Source organism: Schistocerca nitens, chromosome 4 (assembly GCF_023898315.1).
Source record: "Schistocerca nitens isolate TAMUIC-IGC-003100 chromosome 4, iqSchNite1.1, whole genome shotgun sequence".
NCBI classification, from domain to species: domain Eukaryota; kingdom Metazoa; phylum Arthropoda; class Insecta; order Orthoptera; family Acrididae; genus Schistocerca; species Schistocerca nitens.
In genome coordinates, this window is record NC_064617.1 from 972,071,453 (window position 1) to 972,095,830 (window position 24,378).

The following is a 24,378-nucleotide window of genomic DNA, read 5'->3' on the forward strand; positions in this document are numbered from 1 at the left end:
GGGGCGGATTCATTTTCTCCACAATAACGTATTGACCCAAAAGGACTCCTCTCATTTCCAGCCCACAGGTTCATGTCAAAGCGTGCCTGAAAGCTACGTTCACAGGTGACGTGTGGGTTGTGTTCCGACCAATAATGGCTGTCGCTCGAGGTTGAGAATACCTTCACGAGTGGATTCGTTAGTTCGTATCACGTTATTTAGAGAGCGTTCGTTATCTTCCACTTGGCGCAAAAGCCATTCACAAAACTGTACTCGTCGAATGTGATCTTCTGGCCACTGGCGTTGAGTTCGCGTGTAATGATATGGATGCAGTTCTTCGTCATGCAACAACACTTGAACAACCAGTCTTTCATATATCTGGAACTGCCTTGCAATATCACGAGTACTTCACCTTGGAGACTGGTGAACTGTTCCAAGAATCGTGTCCTCTGTTTGTAGGGTACGTCTAGTCTTTGGACGACCTCTGTCCATTACTTGTGGGCAAAGATTTTCCGAAGGCTTTGCTCCAGGCGATAAAAAAATAAAACTCTTATTTGAATGGCACCTTTGAGGGTACCGTGCAGCATACGAACATCAGCAGCAGCAGCAACATCGCTAGCGAATGCGCTCAACACCAAAAGCATATCGTTTGTGTACTCCATCGGGATGCTGCCCTAAAGGACCAGTTCTGGTTGTGCATGGAGTGCGCAGTTAGTAGACACGAGCACGCAGTTTAATGGAACCCACAGTCATGTCACAAAATTATGTCCTTATAAACGACGAGAACTTAGGTACAGACATATTAAAAGTAAAAAAAGGACCCTGAGGAGGATTCGAACCATAGCTCCATGGTGGATGTGGGCTTGACCTCCCCGGCAGTCTACGCAGTGAGCTGCGACGACTCCTAAGGCATCGTGCGGAGATACACGTTATTCTTTACATTCCGACACGCTGCACGATGTGGCGCTGTCGTCAGCTCCTCGTTTTCATACAAGTGTTTTCAAAATGCACCCGATCTGTTTTTGCTAGACAACTTTTGCCTTGGATCTAGAAGAGAAATCGAATGCTGACCCCCAAATGCGGCATTTTTTTCATATAAAGTACTATGGTGACGTGATGTCTACTACTGTTGAACTGCATCATATTAATGTCTTCGCTAATATAGCATTCTAAAACCACTACACAAATAAATTAGTGCACATACAAGAACTATTATTTATTTTAACTCATAGTATAAGTTGATATGGACTCTGCTACACAAGTATTCAATATAAACGAAAACTAACTCTGTCACAATGTGTCACTTCCCATAGTAGATATTTTCCAGAGGCTATTTCCGTATCTGTGATGCAGTAATGCGGCTGTGGTGCTTCCAATAACAAGTCTGTTTGCCGGCCGGAGTGGCCGTGAGATTCTAGGCGCTTCAGTCTGGAACCGCGCGACGGCTACGGTCGCGGGTTCGAATCCTGCCTCGGGCATGGATGTATGTGGTGTCCTTAGGGTACTTAGGTTTAATTAGTTCTAAGTTCTAGGCGACTGATGACCTCAGAAGTTAAGTCGCATAGTGCTCAGAGCCATTTGAACCAAGTCTGTTTACTAATGTGGCGTACACTAGTATTTTTTTATTTTATTTGTACGTTAGGTTCCGTGTGACCAAATTAAGGAGCACATCTCCAAGGTCATGGAACGTGTCAGCACAGGAAATTACAACATAAAAGTAATAACAGATAAAAATAAATGTTTATGAATCTTAAGAAAGTCAGTCCATAAGTTTAAGTAAACTCAGTCAACAATACAATAAGAATCAGCTTAATTGTTCTAGGAACTCATTGACAGAATAGAAAGAGTGACCCATGATGAAACTCTTCAGTTTCGATTTGAAAGTACGTGGATTACTGCTCAGGTTTTTTAATTCGAGTGGTAGCTTATTGAAAATGGATGCAGGACTATACTGCACACCTCTTTGCACAAGAGTTAAGGAAGTCCGATCCAAATGCAGGTTTGATTTCTGCCGAGTATTAACCGACTGAAACCTGCTTATTCTTGGGAGTAAGCTAATACTGGTAACAAGAAATGACAGTAAGGAATATATATATTGAGAGGCCAATGTCAAAATATCCAGACTCGTGAACAGGGGTCGACAAGAGGTTCGTGAATTTACACGATTTATTGCCCGAACTGCCCGTTTCTGAGGCAAAAACATCCTTTTAGAATGGGAAGAGTTACCCCAGAATATAATACCATACGACATAAATGAATGAAAATAAGCAAAGTAGACAAATTTTCGTGTCGAACTATGACTCACTTTTGATACCGTTCGAATAGTAAAAATGGCAGTATTAAGTCTTTGAACAAGATCCTGAATGTGGGATTTCCACGACAGCTTACTATCTATCTGAACACCTAGGAATTTGAACTGTTCAGTTTCACCAATCATATGACCGTTCTGTGAAATTAAAACGTTAAGTTTAGTTGTATTGTGTGTTAGAAACTGTAAAAACTGAGTCTTACTGTGACTTAGCGTTAGTTTATTTTCTACAAGCCATGAACTTAGGTCATGTACTGCACTACTTGAAACCGAGCCAATGTTGCACAGAACATCCTTTACTACCAAGCAAACAGAAATATTTTAGAGTTACCCGTAATACTAGAGGGCATATCACTTATATAAATAAAGAACAGGAGTGGTCCCAACTGGGGCACCCCCCCCCCCCCACACACACACTTGACAGTACCCTACTCAGAACCCACATCACTGCCGTTATCAACATTGCGAATAATGACTTTTTGCTGCCTGTTGCTAAAGTAAGAGGTGAACCAATTGCGAGCTACTCACCGTATTCCGTAATGGTTCAACATCTGGAGCAATATTTTGTAATCAACACAATCAAATGCCTTAGTTAAATCAAAAAATAATCTCTTAATAATCTACCGTACTTGAGGTTAACTTCGTCACTGCGACTTCAACTCGATCTGGTGTACAACTGCTGCTGCTTCTGCAGCCCCAAGGCCACGAGTTATAACACCGCACAGATGGCTGCATAGGATCCGCGCAACGGGTTGCTGCTGTCGGGTGTAACGAGCTCCTTGCCCATTGGCTCCACTGGCCATATGATGGGCTCATAGTCTCTAGATGTCGTCCGTGGTGGGTGTGGCAAAATAGTTCATCTGCTGCTTCAACGAACTCTGTAAACACTGACGCTCGCGCTGCTCACGGCCTTGCCTGCACAGTATGCAACCTGGAACACAGCCGTGTGGGAAGGGATCTCTACCAGACAGGGGTAGCCAGACGACTCAGCATATACGGGGTAGTAAGAAACAGTCTGAAACGCCTGTAAAGGCGTTTCAGGTTAGGTCGTGCTGAGAAATGGTTGTTACGAAAAAAGTTCTATACGTTGCACCGTTTCCGATATAATTAGCATTGCCGTGAGGCAACCTGATCGCTGCGTGAGCAAATTCAAGCATTTACACGCGCTAAAATGCGGTAATGCACAAGCATGTATGGGTCCGTTGGTTACCACTTGACCAAGTGTTCATTACCAGATAAAGTGTGCCTTTTTCGGAAGTGATAAACCGGAAGTGATAAATTTAAGCTGGGTGCGCAAAAGCTATATTTGTTTGGTTTGAGGAAACTAAACGAGGAACACATTAGTCGATACTGTCTCTGGCAGGTTACTTGAATTTCCGTGCGTAGCGACCTGATGGGCTAACTTCAACGTTAATTAACTCGGAAACAGCGTAACGTATCGAATGTTTTTCATAACAATTATTTCTCAGCACAACATACCCTGCAACAGCCTTAAAAGCTTTTCAGACTATTTCTGACCATCCTGTATAAATGTCGTTCATTAACTTAATGAAGACTGCAGTATACCGTAATACAAAATGCTTAGTTCAATAGTTTAAACGGTTCTCTGAGCGTTTGCTGCATATTCACGAAATATTTCACATTTCTAGTGTTGCTTCTGTAATACAAACATTATAAAATTTGCAACTAACACTGTACCACCTATCAGTGAAATAGCAATGGCTCGGAAACTAAAAAAAGATGTTTACGATATTGAAATGACGTGGTTACTAGATGGGAGGAGGGCTGAGGGAAAGGGTAAGCAAACCATGGCCGCTGATTTTGTCTGCGATAAATTAGACGTACATATTTCATCAAAACGTTGAGCATACACGTATACCAATCGTCTCATCATTGATGAGAACAGTGATCGGCCTGACGCTTAGATTTGGGAATGACATCGGTTGTGATGTTTCATTGGAACTATGCCCTGAATGATTTAGAGAAATGATCGGAAACTAGATTCACGAAGGCCGGACGGGGATTTTATCTCCATCATCCCGAATATAAAGTCGGCTGTCTAGCCACTGCGCCACCTCGTTCAGTAATAGACCGGGAAAGAGTGTTAAGCAGTTCGTATGATTTATTAGTTTGTATTTCAAGCCGTCAAAATGAGTCCCGTTCTAAAGGTTCTGCCTCCTGAGAATCATATCTCCTTTACTTTCAATTTTGAAAAAATAAGTCGTCTATAGCCTGGAAGACATTAATTCCACTTCGAATTTTTCTGCGGAAGCTGTAGCCATACTAGAAGCCTTAAAATATGTGAGCTCCTCTCATGTTTCGAAAATCCTTATTTTATCTCTTTCTATGTCTGTTTTAGGAACTCTAAGGAATAAGAATGAAATTCCAATACCAACAAACTCATCTTGGCAATCATCTGACAAGACATACAGTGTGAAAGCCAAAGACAGAAGGTAGAATTCCTGTGGGTTAAATCTTACTGCATCATAATTCGTAATGAAGTGATATTCTTGCTAAAGAAGCCACAAAATCCGAAACATTCATCGACCTCGAACTTTCGCCCTTTGAGCTGTACAGTCTGGCCACACAGAATCCCTTTCAACTGTGGTAAGAGGACTGGAGCGTGTCTCAACTATTCAGAGATTAGATAACAAGCCAGTGTTCAGCCCGTTATCCCACATTGACCCTGGTTTCACGATGTTCGCTTACCCAAATGGCTGATACCTACTGTCTGCCGTATAATATTCAACCACGAGATCTTTCGACTCCACCGCATTCGAAATCCTCCAAGTCCGCTCCTCGACTGTAATAATAACACAGAAGGTGTTGCTTAACAAGAGTGATAGGGCACAAATCGCAGAATATCTGAGTGACCACCATCAAACGTTCATTTCTGAGGAAGAGGATGTGGAACAAAAATGGAAAAAATTCAGAAACATCGTCCAGTACGCCTTGGATAAGTTCGTGCCGACTAAGGTCCAAAGCGAGGGGAAAGATCCACCGTGGTATAACAATCATGTACGAAAGGTGCTACGGAAACAAAGAAAGCTTCATCATAGGTTTAAGAGTAGTCGAATCATAGCTGATAAGGAAAAGCTGAACGAAGCGAAAAAGAGCGTAAAGAGAGCAATGAGAGAAGCCTTCAACGAATTCGAACATAAAACATTGGCAAACAATCTAAACAAGAACCCTAAAAAGTTTTGGTCATATGTAAAATCGGTAAGCGGATCTAAATCCCCTATTCAGTCACTCGTTGACCACGATGGCACCGAAACAGAGGACGACCGAAGAAAGGCAGAAATACTGAATTCAGTGTTCCGAAACTGTTTCACTGCGGAAAATCGTAACACGGTCCCTGACTTCAGCCGTCGCACGGACGCCAAAATGGAAAATATTGAAATAAACGATATCGGAATTGAAAAACAACTGCTATCACTTAGTAGCGGAAAAGCATCCGGACCAGACGAGATACCCGTAAGATTCTACAGTGATTATGCTAAAGAACTTGCCCCCTTTCTATCAGCAATTTATCGTAGATCTCTGGAAGAACGTAAAGTACCTAGCGACTGGAAGAAAGCGCAGGTCGTTCCCATTTTCAAGAAGGGTCATAAATCAGATGCGAATAATTATAGGCCTATTTCGCTTACGTCAATCTGTTGTAGAATAATGGAACATGTTTTATGTTCTCGTATTATGACGTTCTTAGATAATACAAATCTCCTTCATCATAACCAACATGGATTCCGCAAACAGAGATCATGTGAAACTCAGCTCGCCCTATTTCTCCAAGAAATTCACAGTGCCGTAGACACTGGCGAGCAGATTGATGCCGTATTCCTGGACTTCAGGAAGGCATTTGATACGGTTCCGCACTTACGTTTAGTGAAAAAAATACGAGCTTACGGAATATCGGACCAGGTTTGTGATTGGATTCAGGATTTCCTAGAAGAAAGAACACAACATGTCATTCTTAACGGTTCAAAATCTGTAGATGTAGAGGTAATTTCGGGAGTACCGCAAGGAAGCGTGATAGGACCTTTATTGTTTACAATATACATAAATGACTTAGTTGACAACATCGGTAGCTCCGTGAGGCTATTTGCAGATGACACGGTTGTCTACAAGAAAGTAGCAACATCAGAAGACTCGTATGTACTCCAGGAAGACCTGCAGAGGATTAATGAATGGTGCGACAGCTGGCAGCTTTCCCTAAACGTAGATAAATGTAATATAATGCGCATACATAGGGGCAGAAATCCATTCCAGTACGATTATGCCATAGGTGGTAAATCATTGGAAGCGGTAACGACCGTAAAATACTTAGGAGTTACTATCCGGAGCGATCTGAAGTGGAATGATCACATAAAACAAATAGTGGGAAAAGCAGGCGCCAGGTTGAGATTCATAGGAAGAATTCTAAGAAAATGTGACTCATCGACGAAAGAAGTAGCTTACAAAACGCTTGTTCGTCCGATTCTTGAGTATTGCTCATCAGTATGGGACCCTTACCAGGTTGGATTAATAGAAGAGATAGACATGATCCAGCGAAAAGCAGCGCGATTCGTCATCGGGACATTTAGTCAGCGCGAGAGCGTTACGGAGATGCTGAACAAGCTCCAGTGGCGGACACTTCAAGAAAGGCGTTACGCAATACGGAGAGGTTTATTATCGAAATTACGAGAGAGCACATTCCGGGAAGAGATGGGCAACATATTACTACCGCCCACATACATCTCGCGTAATGATCACAACGAAAAGATCCGAGAAATTAGAGCAAATACGGAGACTTACAAGCAGTCGTTCTTCCCACGCACAATTCGTGAATGGAACAGGGAAGGGGGGATCAGATAGTGGTACAATAAGTACCCTCCGCCACACACCGTAAGGTGGCTCGCGGAGTATAGATGTAGATGTAGATGTAGAAGGTGACATCAGTCACATCCTCTTTGCGTATGCAAAATGGGAGCGGCACAGACAATGTTCCTTCCAACAGTTACGTTGTCTGAAATTAAGAGTTTCTGACGAGTGCCACCAATCCACTTTCTTTGAATAGTGCTGCATATACCAAAGAACTTTTCATATACTATGTGATCAAAAGTATCGGGAAATTCCTAAAAACATACGTTTTTCATTTTAGGTGCATTGTGCTGCCACCTACTGCCGGGTACCCCATACCAGCGATCGCGGTAGTCATCAGACATCGTGAGAGAACAGAATAGGGCGCTCTACAGAACTCACGGACTTCGAACGTGGTCAGGTGATTTGTTGTCACTTGTGTCATACGTCTATACGCGAGATTTCCACACTCTTAAACATCCCTAGGTCCACTGTTTCCGATGTGACAGCGAAGTGGAAACGTGAAGGGACACGTACAGCACAAAAGCGTACAGGCTGACCTCGTCTGTTGACTGACAGAGACCGCCGACAGTTGAAGAGGATCGTAATCTGTAATAGGCAGACATCTATCGAGATCGTCACACAGGAATTGCAACCTGCATCAGGATCCACTGCAAGTACTATGACAATCAGGCGGGAGGAGAGAAAACTTGGATTTCATGGTCGAGTGGCTGCTTATAAGCCACGCATCACGCCGGTAAATGGCAAATGACGCCTCGCTAGGTGTAGGAGCGTAAACATTGGACGACTGAACAGTGGGAAAACGTTGTGTGGAGTGACGAATCACGGTACACAATGTGGCGATCCGACGGCAGGGTGTGGGTATGGCGAATAGCCGGTGCACTTCATCTGCCAGCGTGTGTAATGGCAACAGTAAAATTCGGAGGCGGTGGTGTTATGGTGTGGCCGTATTTTTTCTTGGAGGGGGATTGCACTATCACAGCACAAGCCTACATTGATGTTTTAAGTGCCTTCTTGCTTCCCATTGTTGAAGGGCAATCCGGGGATGGCGATTGCATCTTTCAACGCGGTCGAGCACCTGTTCATAATGCACGGCCTGTGGGGGAGGGTTACACGACAATAACATCCCTGTAATGGACTGGCCTGCACAGAGTCCTGACCTGAATTCTATAGAATACCTTTGGGATGTTTTGGAACGCCGACTTCATGCCAGGCCTCACCAACCGACATCGATGCCTTTCCTCAGTACAGCACTCCGTGAAGAATGGGCTGCCATTCCCCAAGAAACCTTCCAGCATCTGATTGAACGTATGCCGGCGAGAGTGGAAGCTGTCGTCTAGGCTAAGGGTGGGCCAACACCGTACTGAATTCCAGCTTTACCAATAGAGAGCGCCACGAACTTGTAAGTCATTTTTAGCCAGGTGTCCGGGTTCTTTTGATCACATATTGTATCTGCAGTCATATGTGGCGAGTAAGGGAACTGTGCCTGGTCATTCAGACTAAGCTTGGTCTGATGGACATATGTTTATCAATTTCAATTACTTCAAGATAGTTCATCTTCCTTCCTTTGTTTTATCTCAATTAAATAATCTTACATTTAATTAACACTGAAACATTCCCTTTTGATTTACTCATAAACTGACCTTAAGTGCTCGTTTCATTTCATGTCGCTTTGCAACGTGTAAGTAGGCTGTTTAGGTTTTCTTATTGGTAACGCCACGTAGCGCTCTGTATGAAAATCACTGGCTGTGCTGTGTGCAGTCTGTGGCTAGTTTGCATTGTTGTCTGCCATTGTAGTGTTGGGCAGTTGGCTGTTAACAGCGCGTAGCGTTGCGCAGTTGGAGGTGAGCCGCCAGCAGTGGTGGATGTGGGGAGAGAGATGGCGGATTTTTGAGAGCGGATGATCTGCACGTGTGTCCATCAGAAACAGTACATTTGTAATAATGGATGTCATGAACTGCTATATATATTATGACTTTTGAACACTATTAAGGTAAATACATTGTTTGTTCCCTATCAAAATCTTTCATTTGCTAACTATGCCTATCAGTAGTTAGTGCCTTCAGTAGTTTGAATCTTTTATTTAGCTGGCAGTAGTGGCGCTCGCTGTATTGCAGTAGTTCGAGTAACGAAGATTTTTGTGAGGTAAGTGATTTGTGAAACGTATAGGTTAATGTTAGTCAGGGCCATTCTTTTGTAGGGATTATTGAAAGTCAGATTGCGTTGCGCTAAAAAAGATATTATGTGTCAGTTTAGTGTTGATCAGAATAGGTATAGAGCGAAATGTCTGGGTACGTTCAGTTTTGCTCAGCTGTTTGAAAATCAAATAATGTAAGATGTTTATCAGCACAGTAATTCATTAATATTTCTAAGGGGACGTTTCAAACGTTACGCTTAGATATTTAATCGATGTGACTATGTTGAGCAGCAAATCACTAACAATAGATTCGAACATTACAAGACTGTTTTCCAACACATCTCCAATGACTTCCATTTTTGCACATTTGCAATAGGCTGCCATTCATCACACCAAGCAAAAATTCTACCTAAGTCATCTTGCATCCACCTATAGTCACTCAAAGGGCTTACTTCCCCAAAACTACAGCGCCATCACCAAACAGTAGCAGATTGATCCTCACCCTATCTGTCAGATCATTTATGTATGTAGAGAACAGCAATGGTCCTATCACACTTCTCTTGGGCACTCCCGTCTAAGGATCACTCGTCAAATACTTTCACCATCTGTGAGTGGTGATGCATCGTGAGTACATGAACCACTCTCAAAATTAAAGTTGAGGAAGGAGCTACCACTAATTTCAAGAAGAAATACAGATATAAACATTCAGTCTCTTGGATTTTACAGGCAGCGACATGTTGAAGCTTATGCTGTAAAGTAGTATTTCGTACAAGTAAGCTTCAAAAGTGACAATTTACTGCCTTTATGCTAATGATTTTGGGTTATTCATAAAACAACTTGATTTTGACTATAAGTTTCAGGTTCTGCAAATTAGGAGATGTTCAGTAAAGATTTAATTTAAATTTTCATGGGACATTTATTGTAAAGTTATTTTAAAGTATCTTACCATGACAGATAGCCCATTTCGCTCGCGAGACCATTAGCATTTCTACTGACGACATTTTTATAGACCAGGGCTTCACAACATACGTGCTCGCGGAGCAAGCTGTGAGCAGCAAGGCGCGAGCACGGAGCAGCGCGAGCACGCTACCCCCACTACCGGACCAGAGCGGAGAGTGGGGAGAGTCACGTGGGGCACACAACAGCTGCCGCCAGTCAATGTAAATCCGCGGCCACCTGCAGGGATATCACTCACCAATTATTACTGCGACAAATGAAACAAATAAAGGAGAACGTACACGTGCCACATAATTTTGTTAGCTTAGTGTATGCCTCTACCATCTGTGGACACTGAAACTAAAGAATTCCACGACAATCCTATATTTTCAACACTTTCTTCAACACTACTTAAAATATCACCTCCGGTTGTAGTGTTCTTCATGGCTACTACATCGAGGAGCTCCTCCCTCACCTGAAGATCTCTGTTAACACCTCTAATAAATATGGCAAGCTGCTTTGTTCCAGTGATATCAACACTTTCGTCCAGAGCTAGAGAATACGCCATAAAATCTTTACAGATATTTGCAAGCTGGCTCTGGACGTCGTCTGCCATGTGCTGTATGCGACGCATAATGGTCATGTTAGATAATGGCACAATCCGAAACTGTTCAACTTGAGATGGACACAAATGTTCCGCTGCAACTACCAAACATTCTTTTATTAAATCGCCATCGGTTAAGGGGCGCAGGGATTTTTCTAAAAGCAAAGCATTTTTGTAACCCGCTCTGAGAGCTGCCTCAGTTGATTTTTCTTCGTCGTCCAGATCTTCTTCGGATAGCTTCCTTTTATGTTTAATAACTTCCTGTGCACGATCTGGTCCATCACATTTTCCACGTCCGTAGTCTTTCGCGTGGTACGACATATAATGTCGCTGCAAATTAAATTTCGTAAAAGAATTCAGCGTTTTGTGACATACTAAACATTTTGCAACACCATCTTTTTCAGTAAACAGAATACAATTCCTCCCAATGGGGGTTGAACTGCGAAAGCATGGTTGGGGTTACACAACGGCGACTTCACATGATTCTTAACCAGCGAAGTGACTGTTAAGAGCTGATCGTAGTACTTTAAACGTTACACAGTCGGCGCGAATTCAATAGGCACGCTGCGGCCCTATTCAAACGTGCGCGCGCATTTCCCCTCCCTCCCCTCCCACCGTACTCCGCGACCTTGCAGCTGCTCGCGAGCACGTGCTTGAGCAGACGCGAGTACTCGCGCTCAAAACCAGCCAGTTGTTAAGCCCTGTTATAGACACATAGATACCGCATAGTTATTTAGTAAATACTTACAGTTAAACAACAAGACTGATGAGTGGAAAAGGGATTGAGGGCTTAAAGATGTACAGTAGTGCCATTAATTTGGACACTTTGTAGGGACTCACTGGAAGCATTTATTTTAGTTAAAACATACACTACAATTTAAGACAAATTTTGAGGAAACGTATCCTAATGTCTACTGTTTGAAAATGTGAGTTAAAATATAAAAATATTATTAAATTTTATTAAAAATCAAACAAAATACTCACAACTTCCGTAGTAAAAATAAAACTATTTTTAAAAAACACAAAGGTGGACCTGCACCGTACGCTGGATCTATGTAACTCAAACGACGACAGCACTATCAGACACGTCTCCCTCCTCCCCCACCCCTCTCTCCCAAAACAACGACTTAATCAAAAAACACACACTAATTGCTCCAGAATAAACAGAGAGAAAAAATCAAAAACCGAAAGCAAATAAACAATCAATAAATAAAACTTCCTGGCAGATTAAAACTGTGTGGCGGACCGAGACTCGAACTGGGGACCTTTGCCTCTCGCGGAAAGTGCTCTACCAACTGAGCTACCCAAGCACGACTCGCGACGCGTCCTCACAACTGTAATTCCACCAGTACCTCGTCTCCTACCTTATAAACTTCACAGAAACTCTCCTTCATACCTTACAGAACTAGCGCTACTGGAAGAAAGGATATTGCGGAGACATGCCTTAGCCACAGCCTGGGGGATGTTTCCAGAATGAGATCTGAAGTTTGGAAGGTAGGAGATGAGGTACTGGCGGAGAGGTTGTGAGTCGTGCTGGGGGTAGCTCAGTTGGTAGAGCACTTGCCCTCGAAAGGGAAAGGTCACGAGTTCGAGTCTCGGTCCGGCACACACTTTTAATCTGCCAGAGTGCAGAGTGTATCTTATTCTGGAGCCAATAAATACATTAGACTCGACCCTGTTCAGCTTAACCATTTCTATAAACAACATCACAAAACGAAACATCCACCACCAAAGTGAGTCACCGGTTAACAACAACACGACCCCTTTAAGAACACTCGAATTTATATACGCAGAGCCTCAGCGACGTCACATCCAAAAACAGCCAAATATTTGTAAAACCCAAAATTGAAAAAAAGAAAAAGAATACTACTCGTTGCAGTAACAGTCTTTTGAGCTACACTTTTAGGTTCCTGGCTAACCTCACCCCCAACAAACTTTCCACATTACTGATACAGCCAAGTAAATGTAAGAAATAACATGATAATTACCAGCACTAATCGTTTACCTTGTGTTCATAAGCTACTGTCTAACTTACTTTCGTATCAAATACGAAAAGAAACAGTCAAATATTTGTGAGAAAAAAAAACGTTATTAGCTTCTCAATCGACAATTTAACCTGCGGTCTCAGGTTCTGCCCAACCACACCCTCGTACATCACAACATATTTCGAATAAACAGCATAGTTTACAGACATCATAGATTACACTGGTAACCGAGACAACCACAGTTAACGTTTAATAACAAGTTTTTTACATCCTTCCCAGCGTAAACTCATGACGTCACACACGACGTCACGGGGCAGAGCAGAAGTTTTTTACATCCTTCCCAGCGTAAACTCATGACGTCACACACGACGCCACGGGTCAGAGCAGACGAGTGGAACTGGACCTGTCGCTTAACACGAAGTGAGAATCAGTATGCAGCGAGACTTATCCACCCGAGTGACAGCCTTCCATAGCCCTACAGTCTAGATTCTGTAACTTCGCCACCACGTTTCCCTGTCACGGACATTTACATCACTGATGCGTGGTCCTGGAATTCAGCTTGCCCTGCAATTCCCTACTCATGGGACTCCCTTCGTATTGTTTTTTCGCTAACAGGGTTCGACATTCATTTCTGCAGTGACTTTTGCAGTTGTCATCCTCTTACTTTTCGTCATACACTCCTCTTCAATGCCCGTCTCTCACGATCACTCTGCACACATTTTCGTCCGCACTGTGACTTAACGGATGATGTTTCTCCGCTTTCCCTGGTGCGGTATAAATCTTCGGTACAGTGCCTCTTGAAACACCAAGCACTTCTACTTGCCCGGTTATGGAAGCATCCATCGTATGAGCATCAAGAATGTCCCTACCTTCGACTTCACTTAGCTCCGAAGTAATGCGCTTACAACTACACAGAACACTCTTCTTACAAAGACTGGCACTCGCGTGCTATTGAGGACATCCCACAGGTGGCGTTGGCGGTCAAATACAGCAGTGCAACCTGCAGGCGTGGCAAGCAACTGCGCGTACTTTCAGTCTGGCATTTCCTGCCGCGTTTCCAAATATTTGTCCAGCCCCTGTCTAACATTCTGCGTGGTGTCTGTTTGTTCTATGTCGTGTCTCCCTACCACTTTCGCGCAACGACGCTCTGAGCGTGTTTTTTAGGGAATTGACTAGTTTGAACCTTGGACCTGTTGCTGGTAAGGAGACGCCAGACCACACATGACATGTAGAGTTCAGAAGAGTTCAGTGAGACTAGCGATGATATAACCAAATACTTAACGATTTCAGCGTCAGCTCCACTGCACTCCCTGTAAAAGAATGTTAATACTAACTAAATTTAGTGGAAGGTGTTCAAGGCTTTCCTATTTTTAGTTAGCTCGTAAAATAACGTCGAAAAAGCAGTTAAGTTTACCATTGGAAATTTTATTCTACTCACAAAACATTGTTTATAAATTGCACTATTGATAAAAGGAAATATTTTAATACAGGATGATAAAAACCAACTGCGTTCAACAAAAACGTGAACGAATATTCCCTGAATGGGTTTCCAAGTTCTACAATGGATCGAAGGATGACCTATTGTGGGGCGGCAGGTGAGGAAATTTACTGTTGCTGTTATACAAATATTTGTAGAATGTAGAAACACTTCCCGGCCGACGCACCGTATGTGGGGCGGCGGTTAGCAATTAATTGTTTATCTGTTGCATAAATGTTTGTTTGAATGGAGAAAAAACTGCATTTCCCGGCCGATGCACCATATGTGGGGCGGCGGTTGGAAAATATGGTGGTATATAATTTGTTTGAATGTTGAATGTAGAAACACTTCCCGGCCGATTAACCATATGTGCGGCGGCGGGTGAAATTATTGTTCTTAAAAATGTTCCTATTATTTTTGCTGTTGTTTGCCGTTCTCAACACTGGCTCTCTAACTACAATATTGGCTACCAGAAAGTGATTAGCAAAACGTGAAGCCTGTAATTAGAATTCCTAGTGCCCACTTCGTCTGAGAATACACTTATAGTTACAGCTTATAGCTCTGAGGAATTAGGAGATTGTCCGGGATTCATAATCAAAAACGGTCGTAAAAAAAACGTTCTGTATTCTGAAAGTCACAAATGAAAATAAAAGAATCCACACAATCTAACTAACAGAGCAGTTCAGAGTCTAATGCGCTGATGCCACTGTAATTGTCCGAATTAACTGTTTAAATGAATGCTCGCCATAATTTGATGATAATGTTCATCAAACGCCACGCTAAATAATTGGTAGAATGTCTGTCCCGCGGCGGCACGTGAAAATAGGACATACGCAAACTGAAGATCGATAATTAAAGTCAACCCAGAATTAACACTTCACTCGAAAATGATTTCATGGTTACGCGTATTCCGAGTAACTTAATACGGCATCCGAGGCTGTTTGTAGCAATGATACCGACGCGACGCGACTCCCGACACAGATGGTGTGCTATTCAGCGTCTGGAGAGAACTGGGGCCTTGCTTCCTCGCGCAGCGTTCTTATATATAAAGCCGCGGTGCGGACGGCTAAGGGAACGCCTGATCAAATCGGCTCTCCCGACTAGCCGCTGGACTACTAATGCACCACTTTAAGTTACTGAATAAATCATAGCTTCTTTTGCTGATGGCCGATGAAGCTCTCAATTTAAATGTACATTCAACACACAGGTAAGTAATTATAATAAAATTTTGACGTGGCTAAGTTAAATATTTTGGGCGAGAGAATTAATTTAATTACACTGCACGCAGTAGACGAGCTCTGAACTGGCCCTTTGGAGATACGCTATCGCTATAGTTTTATATGTATCCAAATGAAACTTTTCACATCTTCGTAGTTATAGCGGATCTCCAACCTACTTAAATATAAACATCCTAGCCTTATTTATTAGCCTACGTAATCTATCTTGCTTCCTTAAGTTTTAAGAGAAAACCAGAAAATCATGAATTTCCACTAAAATTTTAATTTGTGAAATCCAAACTACTGTTTTTATTAAATTATTATGAAAGAGGAATCTAAATATAAATTTTTAGGTTTCTAGCTCTTTTCTGTTGCGCCAATGTTTTTTACAGAAAAATGTCCAAATTTCGAAAATGGTTAAAGTTATCGAACTGATATTCAACACACATTAATTTAGTATTACTCCTGACATGCTAGAAATGTTTTAGGTTATTTGCTTGATTTTTAAAGTATTGCGCAACATTTATGACGTCAGAGCTAGTTACAGCAGACTGGCTGGCACACAATGGAAAGACTGATGTGAGTTTACTACTGCGTGAGTAGGCTGCTTCCCTACACTATGCCATATCACATCTATAACCTAGGTTGAAATTAAGTTTCACAAAAGAGAAAACTATCCAAATGATCTACAGTGACCCTCAATTATCTTTAATTACTTATTTAACTTCTCGTAAGTTACAGTGGCTAATGTGGCTTCTCAATAATTATATGACTCTGAGCACTATGGGACTCAACTGCTGAGGTCATTAGTCCCCTAGAACTTAGAACTAGTTAAACCTAACTAACCTAAGGACATCACAAACATCCATGCCCGAGGCAGGATTCGAACCGCGACCGTAGCGGTCTTGCGGTTCCAGACTGCGGCGCCTTTAACCGCACGGTCAGTTCGGCCGGCTAATAATTATATAACAGAGAAATCATCGCGTTTCAGATTTTAACTTACGTAGCAAATGTGAATACCATGAGCTTCAGTTAACGATCGACACTAGTATTACGTAAAAAGGGGATGTAACAGATGAGATTTCTGCAGTTCTGAGTGAAGCTGCTGATGTTAGTCTGTGGTATTCTATTTGCTCACTCGTTACTCGTATTACTTTGGTTAATTTAATGTCACGATTTATTCGGAGCTATGTGTCATATACTAGATTTGCTTATCATGTCACGCTTTTCATGGAAGGTGTTGGATTTGCCTGACACCTTACACCTGTATATGCCTGTTAGAATTTCTGGTAATTTTCAAGAATGATTGCCTATCGAATTCGCGGGGTCTAAACGATCATATCGAACATGCGATAGTAAATCGATCATGCGAGTCTCGTGATGGGCGTTATGAGTATGTTTAAGGTGGTCACTACAGCAACGACAAAAGAAAAGCGTTACAGAAATACTTGTACCTTCAAAGGAGACCACTTACCTTACGCGTAGTCGGTGTTATCGTCACGTGGAAGTTCATGTGATGTAAAAGATACTGGGACAATTCCCTTTTTGCCATAGCCACGGTAAAATCTGTCAAGATCACGCAAGAATATCGGCAGTGTGTCACATGCGTTAACTTTTCCATACAAACGCAAGTTGCGAAAGCAGATTTACTGGAACAAGTGCAGTTCGTCCGTCTGTCCTGGACGCCCTTCTCTTTTTATGGAAGACTTCACAGATTTCCACAGCCGCTCAATATTCTGTGTGTGGACACTGGGGTCATCCGAAGACACGAACTCCACAGAACGGTTCAACAATTCGTGGTCGACCCCTTCAGCTTTCAGGGTCTTGTACGACTGAAACCCGTCTGTAATGACTTCAGTACCAGGCAGTATGAAGTGTTTCATGAGACCCAATAAACTGACCTCGTCTCGGGACAATACTCGACACAACGAAACACTTCCGGGACTCTCTTTCTACTCCACCGAATACCCAAATATGATCGATTTCACTTTTTCAAGGTCGTCCTCTCTGGTTCTTCCGTCTAGCTACATGTGATTCGTCTACTTCTACAACTTAATTCGCTCCGCCAATTGGTACACTATCATTTGTCATTACCACGAAACAGACTTCCCGGCAAAACCCGAAGTAGTCAGACACGGTATTTGCAGATAACTCCGTTTCTGATACTGTTGCTTGCAACGTGTCGTCTCGAATCCAGCACGATAGAAGAATTATGCTCGTGAGAATGGATAACTGGAAGAGTCGAACTGTTACTCGTTCATTTTCCGCACTGTCCGCAATTGAATTGCAACGGTATTTCAGCATCGACACTCCTCTTGCGAAGTTTTACAGACTTTGCAGAACCACAGTCAACACAGGCCCTCCTTTTCTCGTTCGGCAGAACCCCATATTAGCGTCAAAAAGCAAACAATTCTCTACGCTGGATATGCATGAAATTAGAGTTTTCTATGTCAGAAAATCCGCTGAAGAAACGTCGGAACACCAGACGTCATACTCGCTACCGACAGAAACCGTCTGGGTTTCCCAGTCAAGCCACAAGTAATTCGTGCGGGAATGTGATGTAGAGGAACTGAAGGAACGACGGAAAACAGATAAAAATGACGATCACAAATAACTGATCATAACGCCTGCCACGAGACTCGCATGATAGATTTACTATCGCACATTCGATATGATCGTTTGGACTCCGCGACTTCGATAGGCGATCATACTTGGAAATTACCGGATATTTGTCCAACCTCTCAATATGCCTGTTAGAATTTATGTTGTGCGGTCGCAGAAAATTCAACCGATTTTTCGCCTACAGCTTGAGTGTCACGGATTGGGAGAACTGAAATGTTTGCTGACGGCTTACCTTCTGAGTGCTTTCGTTGCTCCGTGCTCTGACTGCATCTCACGGTTTTCTTGAGATGTTGCTGACGGACCGTATTCATGTTTCTCTTCTGTCGACTCGTCTCGAACTGTCGCTAAGCAACGGTATGGGTCGCTGAAGAAACCGCTGTATTGTTGAGAATTGCGTCAAGCAACGATCTGTCGTTTACTCTTAGAGGACAGGCAGAAACTAATCGCCGCATAGTTGTAACTATCCAGTGATAACAGCAGGCCTTAATTATGGTGGGAAACCTGGGGTAATGCACTGCGACCCACTATAACGGAAGAAACGATCCAATAAACTAATGAAAATTAAAATGGAAACGAAAAAAGGAAAATGGTGGCTTTCATGTTCAAACTACGTAACAAATCAGTATTAGAAGAGGTTGCTGGAATTCGTATAAAAAACGGCTGTACTGACATTATCGGAGAAATATCATGAGAAGGCGTCACTGAATAACTTATGTGCTTTATTTTTAAGTTCTTTGTCACAGCCGTAGGTATGAAAGGAGGTTGTGTTGCTCTGTAAATCAATCATCACATGAATTCTTTCGTAACCTAAAATTATCAAAGATAGTTTTGAAAATCTTTCAGAGGTAAAAATATGGCTTTTAGCTACGTCCTTTACCCAGGTCAAAGGTCAGTCTGCATTAGGACTCGAACATCAGGTAACTAAATCAGCAGAACGAAAGGCCATAGTTGTGAGCGAATGTTGGACACCAGCCATGGCGCAGCACCAATGAGTGGCGTATACAATGCAGTGCACAAAAGAATCAGGCACAATTTAAATTTGGTCCTTAAAGAAACTGTGTAGGCTAATCCAAAAATAGGCTGGTATTTCCAAACAGTTCTTTGACCTCAGCATACTTTGAAATCTTATTCCGCGAGTTCTTTCAAAGTTTTGCAGGGGATACTAAACCTAACGCGTTGAGTTTGTAGACACGGCAGCTGAGGAGAGCTCCGTTTACCATCCTGCAAGGAAGCCATAGGTCTGACGATGGTTATATAAATAAAACCGAAACCGGTCACCTATGTTACTGAGACGTAAGTGTTGTGGTCAAGACCTAACTTTAGTTAAAATATAATAATCTATTGATCACTGTATTCCAAAAATGCTTATCAAAATTGTACTTAAAGAGTTGTTCAGTGAACGAATGAAGGGTAGTAGTAAGTCGTACAAACATTGTTGAAACCTAGAGCTTTGTAGTCCAAGGTGAAGCACAAGACAGTAAAAATATAGTACCTATTACGTACATATTGAGTACGGACGTCGGGGATGCATTTGAGCTCATAGGAATGATGCTGTCGGAAAGGTGCATCTGACAAACTGCTTCACAAAACTTTCTTCATTTGTTAAAGATAAAAAATCAAGTATACATTCTCTAGCTAACGTGCTCGTATAAGAAAAGTAAAGAAGCTGACAGAGTTTTTAAGTAGACTTAGAATTACACTTTATTTGTCCATCATCTGACAACGTTTACTTGGAACTGCGTTTATACCATTAAGGAATGAGATTAGTTATAGGCACATACAGAGCAACACAACCTCCTTTCATACCTACGGCTGTGACAAAGAACTTAAAAATAAAGCACATAAGTTATTCAGTGACGCCTTCTCATGATATTTCTCTGATAATTTCAGTACAGCCGTTGTTGATACGAATTCCAGCAACCTCTTCTAATACTGATTTGTTACATAGTTTGAACATGAAAGCCACCATTCATAAGACACTGTATATAGTCAAGCAAACTCAAATAAGCATGATTGTTTCACAAAAATGTTACTGCTTCATGGACTTCGTGGAAATATTAAGACAGTGACTTTATTACACCCTTAGCAGCTTTGATTCCGTAAACTATTAGGTGCTTTGTGTGAATCGAGATGAATCGTTCATTTTATGCGGCAGTAGTAGGATAAATGCGATCATCTTGCTCCTAGAGCGAAGAATTCGACACATGATTTCTGGACACTGAAGAAACGTACGTCTTGCGATAGTTGATGAACTGAGGTACATGAGAGCAGTAGTCAGAGCAACTGCGAACAGTTCGATTACAGTTATGCACATATTCCATATTTTAAATTCTCTTAATTACTAATACAAAGCAGATGCAAAGAGTTTGGAATGGACTGTAAGTTAGTTCGTTATTAAATCGTTGCATTTTTACACTCCGAAAGAATAATTTGATCATTCAAGTGACAATTTTTCCCCCAAATTTTTGGAAATAAAAGAACTGAATACTAGCATTATTATCTCATTGTTCCGGTGACTTCTTGAAAATGGAGAGAAGACTTATCACGAAATGAGGCTATTTTGACCCGACGAGAAATCGGTGACCTTTGTGTCGGATTATATTGTAAAAGTCAGTGTGTTAGTCACATCCCCCTTATTAAAACCGATTTCGGCTTTGTAACTATCATCAGATCTGAAATATGTCGCTGCTATAATTTTAGATCTGATGATGGTACCAAAACCGAAAGCGGTTATCAATTTTAATAAAACAGCATGTGACCAAGCTATTTGATCTTATAATCTAATGAAAAGGTTTATGTTTGTGAAAGTCGCATTTTGGTTTCCTACGCAGACATCTTTCCAGGAGATCTTTCCGGTGAGAACGACAAGCATGGTGAATACATTTATAACCAAAAATTTTGCAGTGAATTTAAGAAACGAGTAAAAATGGAGTCTTTCTAGACGGCTTGATTGCTACAGGAGTCCTAGAGTTATCAAAGCACAAAAGAAACAACAGTTTTTAGTACATATTTTTTTCTATTTGCTTTTTGTGGACTAGTAATAATTGTAATGTGTCCCTGTTAATAGACAAATGGTCACAAATGTCAGTACTCTGAAAAAAAGAATTTAATCTGTTTTTCCTGTTTATATGTTTTCTTTGCGTTACAGGAAGCTTCGATAAAATTACATCTATTTCTGTCAATTGACGGTCTACGAATAACACTCTTGCCATGCAGTTGCCTATCATGACAGTTGTTCCTCTATGACTGGAGCGTAAATCGTGCAACCTGTTATGGATTAAAATCAGAGAGTATTTTGCGAAAATCGATTTGTTGAAACGTATTCGTATTTCCCTACTGGTGTAAACTGCACGTTCAAATGGTTAAAGTGGCTCTAAGGACTATGGGACTTCACATCTGAGGCCATCAGTCCTCTAGACTTAGAACTACTTAAACCTAACTAACCTTAGGACATCACACACATCCATGCCCAAGGCAGGATTCGAACCTGCGATCGTAGCAGCAGCGCGGTTCCGGACTGAAGTGCCTAGAACCGCTCGGCCACACCGGCTGGCTAAACTGCACGAAATCGATTGTGATTTGATAAAGCAGTCATAGTCAATGAAAGGATGCATCAAGTAATTTGTAGTTTGTATTTTAGGTGCTATTTGAAATATGTAGCCCAGTCACTTCTCATCGCCAGAGAATGCAAACTTAGTATGTGGCAATGATGCCGGTGAAACTTTTCGGAATGACGGCTTGCTGACGAACATTCAGCAAAGATTTTTGACATCTCAAGCAAATCGCTACTAACGGCAGCAAACATTTTCAGAGCCGGCGGTTATTAATTCTCCACGAAGTCTTAGCGCGGTCAAATTGACGCTCCTCTAATAATTATTATTATTCATGCGGTCGCGAGTTACAAATTTAGAATCTATTATTCCGGCAGCGGACAATGATTCTACGTATCTCATAAATGTAACGAGCTCCTTGCCCATTCGCTCCACTGGCCATATGATGGGCTCATAGTCTCTAGATGTCGTCCGTGGTGGGTGTGGCAAAATATTTCATCTGGATATTTGTCGAACCCCTACACATGCCTGTTAGAATTTATGTTGCGCGGTCGCAGCAAATTCAATCGATTTTTCGCCTACAGTTTGAGTGTCACAGGTTGGGAGAACTCAAATGTTTGCTAACGGCTTACCTTCTGAGTGCTTTCGTTGCTCCGTGCTCTGACTGCATCTCACGGTTTTCTTGAGATGTTGCTGACACGCCATACTCATGTTGCTCTTCTGTCGACTCGCCTCGAACTGTCGCTAAGCAACGGCATGGGCCGCTGAAGGAACCGCTGTATTGTTGAGAATTGCGTCACGCCAAGATCTGTCGTTTACTCTTAGAGGACAGGCAGAAACTAATCGCCGCATAGTTGTAACTATCCAGTGATAACAGCAGGCCGTAGTTATGGTGGGAAACGTGGGGCAATGCACCGCGACCCACTATAACGAAAGAAACAATCCAATAAACTAATGAAAATTAAAACGGAAATGAAAAAAGGAAAAAGAGTTAAATCAATCGTCACATGAATTCTTGGGTCTAGCTTATCCGGAACACAGAACTGTTTTATTATCTGTGACTGAAAGTGAAGACATTATTATCTATGAGTAACGTATGACGTCATTGGTCAAAGCCGACGGGTTGTATCCTCTGCTTCACTAGACCCGAATTCTTTGGGATCTTAAAATTGTCAAAGATAGTTTTGGAAGTCTTTCAGAGGTATAAATATGCCTCTTAGCTGCGTCCTTTACCCAGGTCAAAGGTCAGTCTGCATTAGGACTCGATCATCAACTACCTGAATCAACAGAACGAATGGGCATACATGTGAGCAAATGTTGCGACGTCAGCCATGGCGCAGCACCCGTCATGAGTGGCGTACACAATGCTCTGCACAAAAGAATCAGGCACAGTTTAAATTTAGTCCTTAAAGAAACTGTGTAGGCTAATCCAAAAACAGGCTTGTATTTCGAAACAATTTTCTTGGCCTAAGCATGATTTGAAATCATGTTCCGCGAGCACTTTCAAAGTGTCGCTAGAGACACTAAACCTAACGCACTGAGTTTACAGATACGGCACCGTCTGTGCTCTTAGAGACATGTTCAGTCATGTTTTCAAGCCTTTGACGTTCGTATTTCTAATGAATAAAATACGTAACGAACGAAGGGTAGTCATAAGTCTTACAAACATTGTTGAAACCTACAGCTTTGTAATCCAATGTGAAGCACAAGGCAGTAAAAATATGGTACGTACCTACATATTGAGTACGGGCGTCGGGGATGCATTTGAGCTCCTAGGAATGATGCTGCCGGAAAGGTGCATCTGACAAACTGCTTCACAAAACTTTCATCATTTGTTAAAGATAAAAAATCAAGTAGACATTCACTAACTAACGTGCTCGAATGGGTAAAGTGAAGAAGGTGACAGAGTTTTTAAGTAGACTTAGAATGACGCTCTATTTGTCAATCATCTCACAACGTTTACTTGGAACTAAGTACATACCACACCCTCGTTTCGTACCTACGGCCTGTGACAAAGAACTTAAAAATAAAGCATATAACTTTTCCAGTGACGCCTTCTGATGATATTTCTCTGGTAATTTCAGCAAAGCCGTTGTTAATACGAATTTCATCAACCTGTTCTAATACTGGTTTGTTAAATAGTCTGAACATGAAAGCTATCATTCATAAAACACAGTCTACAGTAAAATAAACTCAAATAAGCATGATTATTTCACAAAAATCTTACTTCTTCATGGAATTCGTGGAAATATTAAGACAATGGCTTTATTACACCCTTTGTAGCTTTGATTCCGTAAACTATTAGGTGCTTTGTGTGAATCGAGATGGATCGTTCATTGTATGTGGCAGTAGTAGCATATATGGGATCATCTTGCTCCTAGAGCGAAGAATGTGACACATGATTTCTGGACACTGAAAAAACGTACTTCTTGCAATAGTTGATGAACTGAGGTACATGAGAGCAGTAGTCAGAGTAACTGCTAACAGATCAATTACAGTTATACATGTATTCCATATTTTAAATTCTCTTAATTACTAATACAAAGCAGATGCAAAGAGTTTGGACTGGATTGTAAGTTACATCATTATTAAATCGTTGTATTTTTACACTCCGAAAGAATAATTTGATCACTCAAGTGAAAATTTTTGCCTTAAATTTCTGGAAATAATAGAACTGAATACTAGCGTTATTAGCTCATTGTTCC